The sequence below is a fragment of the Pleuronectes platessa genome, chromosome 23, assembly GCF_947347685.1.
Source record: "Pleuronectes platessa chromosome 23, fPlePla1.1, whole genome shotgun sequence".
NCBI classification, from domain to species: Eukaryota; Metazoa; Chordata; class Actinopteri; order Pleuronectiformes; family Pleuronectidae; genus Pleuronectes; species Pleuronectes platessa.
The window spans coordinates 8,856,639-8,864,165 of NC_070648.1; positions in this window are offsets into that span (position 1 = coordinate 8,856,639).

Below are 7,527 nucleotides of genomic sequence, written 5' to 3' on the forward strand. Positions count from 1 at the left end.
AAGGTAAGAGCTGCTTGCTAACACTGTCAGGAAGAGTTGTTGTTAAAGTTTCGTATTAAAGCTAATAAATGTGTTAAGGTTACTCTTCTAATAGTATTTGTCTTTGCTAGGCTGTATTTATTGGGAGTTGAGAGGATATAAGCTTATTTAGCTTTGGCTTCTGTTTGGAATTTGTCTTTCAATGCTTTCCATGCTGTTATGCAGTGTCTGCAGAAATACGTAGAAATAGATAGATAAGTACTTTATTGATCCCACATTGGTAATTTATTGTGTTACAGCGAGAGCGATGTAGCAATAAAACAAATACTCAGAATTAAAATAACTCCAAATAGAATGTGATAAACAAAACAATTTTACTAAAAACTGTTCATACTCCCTAAGTAAGTGATACACAGTTACGTATTAGAATACGCAGTACATTGCTAAAAGTAATAGAACAACAAATAAGCTGACAAACTATGAATAAGTTGCAGTAGCTGTTTACATTTGAAGACAATGTAAATTTAGGTAGCTGTGATTGTTGTGTGTTCTGATGTTTACACTTTGACAGGACCTTTTATTTCACTGCAGACATGTTGCAATGTCATAACAGTTCATGCAGAGTCAGTAGGCTTCTTGAGACTCAATGGAATAGATCCTTTGTTCATGTTAGTGGTTGAACCTGTGCTTTACCTGCTGCTATTATTAGTCAGGGTCCATGAACTGCAGGATCTCTGTAGCTTTTGTCATTGTAGATGGTGACATGTTGACATTTTCTCCACACAAACTGATATTTAGCAAAACACAAGATAGAATCACACTCGCAATGTTTGTGTCAGCTTCTCTAACTGTCACTTTCACGTTGCATTGTTGTTTACATCTGTTGCATCTGATTGCCTCTGCTCCTGTGGTTCTGTTGTGTGGTTCGTTTGGTTCATAGATGTTGTCGATGCTAATTTTTGTTGCTAAAATAAATGTTCAGGATTTTTTTTAAGTCAAGGCAAAAAATGCAGTGAGATGTGGGGGGTGCTCTGTTTCTGTTTCTTGCATAAATGGAATCAACAGTAGAAATTAACTTTAGAGTTACATTTATTACTTTTGAGTAATTGTAACTGTTTTTAATGATGAAACTTTATTATACTTCAATAAAGTGCAGTGTCAGAGGATTAGTGCTCAAGGTATAAATTACTGTATCCGTGCATTCATAAAGGAGACATTGAAATAGTTGTATCCATATATATGCATATACACTGCTATAGGCCGGTATGGTATACAGTATGCATATGAGTATAATATGCTGCGTGCTTTGTATATATATATCAATATACTGTATCGGTATAAATTCACAGAGGTATACTAAATAGCATTAATATAATAAGGTATTTAAGTAGTAGGGAGTAGTTGTAATGTTGTAATGAAACAAGACAAATGTGTGACCTTGTTAAGGCAGACAACTTGTGCTTACTGAATGCAATTATGATGTAGTGTAGTAGCAATAATCCAGTGATCCCTGTCTGGGACTATATTTAAGTCATCAGTGCTCCTCTCACTTTGTTTTGGCTCCTCTGTGCTTGCTGCTGCACTGCTCAGCTGAAAGGTTTTACTGTTGGTCATGAAAACTCAGTCTCCCACCTGTATGGCTTTGAGCGTCTGTCCGCAGGATGAAGTCTCCCTGTGGGGTAGGGATTGTTATCTTAAGTCTCCAAGACTTGCTGCGCTCGGCTTGGTGTGTTCTTGCAGAAAGTGGCAAAGTCAGAGGGCAGACATGTGGCTCAGCTGAAAGGGAAACCATCGCTGGTTATCAACATGTCTGTGTAAATCCATGTTATGGAGCAGCACTTAGTAGAAGAAGGCAATAAGCAGTAAAAGTAAATCCGTGTTTACTTGGTTGTTAATCAGGGATAGTTGGCAACAGAAATGCAGACAGATCCAGCCAAAACAGCCAAAGGGCAAAGGTAGGCAGGCAGGCAGGCAGCAGTCAATAAAGAGGGAAAGGGTCTGAGGTGTGAAGGAAAGACAGGAGAAGGACTGGAGAGCTGTGGGGATTAGGTAACATAAACAACCTGGAGCTGGAGACAGTAACGGCACATTGTTATGTTAGAAAGCCAGACATAAGTTGTGTTGTACATGCAACAAGTCAACGTTGTTCAGCCCTGAAGACTTGCTAAAAAAAAAGAGATCTTCCTGTTTGCCAGTCTGCCACTGTTACTCACATATTTAGCTCTTTTTGTAAAGTCACATTTGCAAAGAAAGATGGAGTGCTACTGCTTGTCCATTTATAGCATATCAATATTTTAGCATCTGCAAAGGCCATAACCGGCTGCCTGCTATTGAGCTGATTTAGAAGCAGGCCTTGTACATGGGCACATTTCTAAATCTTGGATTTTACTTTTCGGAACTTTGTCTGTCCTACAAATCAGAGATGTCAAACAGGAAACACATTCAAGCAGGATCCCTGTCTCTCTCTTGCTGATTGATAAATAAGACATGTTTAGGCTGGGGAGCATGAAATGCTGCAAAGTATTGATTTGAGTCCGAGTGAACGGTTAATTGGACACTGGGCAGATTACATCCTCCTTTGTATTTGCAGCGTTTGCGTTGCAGTGTGATTTCCACCTACGTGTGAGTTTATTCACTGTTCTTGTCGAACTTTCCAGGTATTGGGACTGACTGTATTAAGTACATGGAACAACTCTAACTCTAAAATTCAATGATTAGTTCCTTTTTTATCCATCTATACTGTTTGAACTACTGTTTGAAGGCTTCGGCAGGACATGCAGGGTGAAAGCAACATTTTTGTAATTTAGTTAACAAGCCAAGGCATGGGCACAGCAGCAGCCGAAGCACGAGGAGATGGACTCAAACTGAATCACCTCTGGGCAAAAGTATATCTGAGTGCAGTTAAGAGCAACATCTGACCATGAAGTGAATAAATAATGCTCCACAAAATACTCTATAAACATAGGAAATAAACTCTATAGTTGAGTTGTCTACCTTTTAAAATCAAGGATATATATCCTTCCAAAATATTGCCTTACAGAGGCACAGACGTTTGTTCAGTCAAATTGTCTGTACTGGTTTGAATCTGTTGTTCTATATTGGCTCTTCTAGGGATTACTTCCATTCCATTTTTAGGACAATGGCAGTAATAATTATTGTGTATTTCAGTGATTTGTGTTGCTGTTTAATACATGTAAAGAATCTCTGACCGAACTAAAGGAGAAGTATGAATATGTCAGTTTGTGTGAGTGTTCTTGTGAGTCAGGTGTCAGACTTCAGCAGCCTTCCCACTGGCATAACAAAGCACCGTGGTGTTAGGTCAGCCAAGGATAGTTGGATAGTGGATTTAGAAAAATGCTTTGTGAGACTAAAGCTGAGCAAAGCTGAATATCAAGATTTTTCTTTTCTCCAGTCCAGACTTTTTAGTTTTTCACCAGGTCAGACAAGATGAAGGTTTAACTTCTTTAACGTATGCAAATAAACAAAACACCAAAAAATTAAGAAAAATCCTAAACGTACCAGTGTTGGAAATATTCACAACTCAACCACAACGACATAAATGTTGCAAATACTTCTTGGTGTACACATCCATCTGTCACTTTTCTGTTGCACATTTAGGTTACACAAGCAACAGGATCCGCAGGTGATCATAGCTACAAGAATCTGGAAGGATGTTGACTGCGTTTGCATGGGTTGCAATAATCTGACAATTGACCTTAATGTACTTAGTTACTTGTTAACACTTGTACCCAGTGCATGCGTCATCAAGCAGTTGGTAACCGTTGTATGTTGATGTTGCAAAACGCTGTGAATTATTTTGTGATTAAGACGTAAACTTGTCGACATGTATTTATTTCTGACAGTCTTTTGTAAATACAACATAACGATTGTTCCCTGGGATGCTTTGACACTTTGTAATTCACATTCGAAGGTGTCCGTGTTCACAAAGACAGAGGAACCATGTCTGAGGCCTAATGCCTGTTCTTTTTAAAAAGCACAGCGGCAAGCAGCAAATAAGGTCTTTGAATTCAGCGAAACAATTTATTGGACAGTCGGCGCCACCTCTAAATTAGACAGGCCCATGTTTTGTGTCGAGATCTATCAGAAATGTGTAGCTGCTGGCAGCATGGTGACATTTCACTTGGACAGAGAACAGCATATTGAAATATGGCTGAAAATGATTCCGTTCATGTGCAGTCGTGATGTGTTGTTAAGTTCTCGTGCTCTTTTGCATGTTGTTTTCATTTGCTCAGCCTTTTAAGATCCCAGTTTGAATGGCACAGATTAGGTCTGTTCTCTGTTCATGCAAATGTGAGGTTACATAATAAAAAAGATGGTGAGCAATAATGCTACAATAGAATTATGGGAAAACAAATATTACAGACTTGTGCAGCCTGTGCGAGAGCTGATTACTTTGCTGCACACAATTTAATGATCTGGTATAAGAGCAGTGGGTTCAGTATGTAGAGCGGGTCATCCATTAACCTAAAAGTCAGAGGTTTGATCCTAGTTCCCCCCATTCTGCATACTGATGCCTTGTGAAAAATACTGGACCCCAAATTGCCCCTGCGGCTGTGCCAGCAGTGTATGAATGATGTAGCAGGTATTATTTCGCAGTAAATGTACGGCCAGTGGATATGGTCGACTTTTAGTGACTGGAATGTGTGTATTACGTCTGTTGGCAACTTGTTTTTACATGTTTTCATTGCTGTTAGACTGATTGTCAGCAGGATTACACAAAAAAGCTACTGAACTAATTTGATTGACACTTGATGGAAGGGTGGGGGCGAAGGAGGAACCCTTTTTGGAATGGAATAGATCAAGGAGGAGGAAAATGTTTTTTTACATTTTTAACATTGCAAAACAGAGCGTTTCTTTGACATTTCGCAAAAATATTTGATTGGTTCCCGATTAAAAATTGTATTAGGGGGGCCGCTTGGCCTTGGTGGAGGTTCAGTATGTGCTCTTCTTAGGGTGATTGTAGTTTTACATAACATTAATTATTGATTTTTAGGTTTAGATAAGTTTAAATTTGTTTTGGTGTCAGGAAAGATTGTTTTGTCAAGTATTTCTTTAATGTTAAAAGACCATTGTTGTCGTGATTCAATGAATAAACCTGCAGATAGGCCTGTGAAAGAATCATGGTTGAAAGATACAATGGCGATAATTGGCTTCAAACAGGAAATCAACAGCACTGTAGACCCGTCCTCCCTAAACCTCCTGCTCTTTATGCTGCGTCACCCGATTTCCTTTATTGCCATCATAATAACTACAGTCATTAGAGGTTACCTGACAATAAAACATAGGTTGTAATAATCAGGCTCCTCTTTAGTGGAGGGATTGTAGATGGTAATCAATGACAAAAAGCAGCTTATTCTTTATGGAGGCGTTGCTTCCAGCACATGGTCTGACAGCTGCTACAGTCCAACCGCTAAGCCTGCCGTATTAATTGCTTTGATTATACTGTACGGCTGATGATAATGATGGCTAAAAAATGTCTAAGTCACAGCCCGGGAGAGTTTTTGATACAGTCTGACTCAAACCTCTGATGATTATGGAAGGGTTAGATATCCTCTGTAGCGTGGCATGAATATCAGTCTCGCTTCATCATCGGTGAAAACGTTAGACAAGAACAGCAATACCAAGCAGCGTTCAACGTCTGCATATTTCATCTGAACTTACTTCTTCAGAGCAGATGAGTGATTTAAAATTCTGTCTACCCTGCTCAACACAATTGCATCACTCTCAGCTCCGCCAAGCAGACGTCAGGAGAAAACAACATTGGCAGTGTTTTGAGGCCAGAGTAATGGAAAACAGTCTTAGCTTCATTTCCATTTATGAGCTTGAAAGATGTGTGCAGATTCCTCGTATTTATATTTGCTAATGGTGCCAATCAGATGCTGCTCTCGTCTCGTGCATATTCCCATTTATTTTATGCTCTGAAATTGATGCGAATGTTCCAAGTGTACGACAAAATCTACATTTCTGTTGCTGCTGTTCTGCGTAGGATTTTTGGGAACCCATCCTTGCATAACACTCTTATGAAAAATAAACAGGCAAATGTAGTCTAGGTAAAACTTTGCTTTGTTGTTTAATGACTTCATGTGTCCTCTCTCCTTCCTTAATATTTGAATGTTACCTCGATGTATAAATCCAGTTGAATGGACCGTCCCTTTTAACATCATCTACCATACCTTGTACACAACTGACACTGCTGCATCTTAATGTGTTCCTCGAGATATTTCGTGGAGTAACACCTGCCGGAGCAGTGTGTGTTGAAGCAGAGCCTCGCAGGGAAAAAGAGATGAATGGAAAGTGATTAAAAAGCAAGAGAGGGGAGCAGGCAGACAAAGATTGATAACAAGCGAGGAGACAGGGTGACAAACTGAGAGTGTGTGAGTGTGAGGGAAGAAAACATGTGTCACCTTCGCTTTTCAGAGGCGTTCCCTACAGCCGCAGAGGAGTAGAAATGCACCGTGTGTAAGCACTTTTGAGACTAAGACTCCAGGATTGTTGTTGCCTTTGTTTTGACACTGGATGTGTGAAGAGAAAATTAGGTGTCGGTCGTAGATAAAGCGAATTTTGGAGCCAGAGCTGCACCCCTCATTCTGTGTGTAAACTGCGCATGGCTCGGCCTGATTCAGTTTGACACTTTTTCATCATCTCTCTCTCCTGCTCCTCCTTTTCTGGCCTGTATGCTGCAGCTTTGCCTCCTTCGCTCCCCATTTTCATTCCTCAACAGGGCCGACCCTCCCACGCTCGTTGCATTTGCATTTGAAAACACCTCTGTGAGGAACTGCACAAACTGTAAGGTAGACACTGTGGATATTCATCGACTTTATTCTTTCTACCCAAACATCTGTACAGGTAACAAGGGAGAGGAAGTGGGTCATTTGAGCTATTTATCTTTTTTGGAAAGCATAATTACCCTGACTTCAGGTTGAGAAGAAAACAGGCTCTTTAAAACAGTTTCTGTGACGTAGGCATCACTATTGATTTAATCAGATCGCATCTAGATGTTCACCTGAAGAGATTTTGATGGCGAAAATACTCAACAGTCAACATCAGTCGTTGTCACATGTTCCCCCTTCACTCCTGTTATGTGCCTCTCGGTTTTTACATTTTTTTATACTATCGATTTCATCATTCATACTTTTCATCGAAATCATCCAAAATACGACCTCAGCCTCCCCTGCAAATATTTGTTTTTCTCACAACTTTATTATTATTATTATTTCACTCATTTCTTCTTCTACCTGCGATTCTCCTTTATTCCCCAAGATGAAAAATGGGAAATAAAGTCTGGATTTCATCAATTTTTAACACAATATTATGACTGCATATAAGGGCCATTGTTGGTTTAGAAAAAGAGAGAACGTGAAGATGCTACAGGCAGTGATCAAGGAAATAAATATGACTCAGAAAAGATGACAAAATCCCATTTGAACTGCTAGCGAGACCAATTGTAGTTCCTGATGCACGAAATCTCATAATTTAGTGACTTAAATCAGAGTTTCTTCTCACAAATGTATGGCTTTATAATCTCAA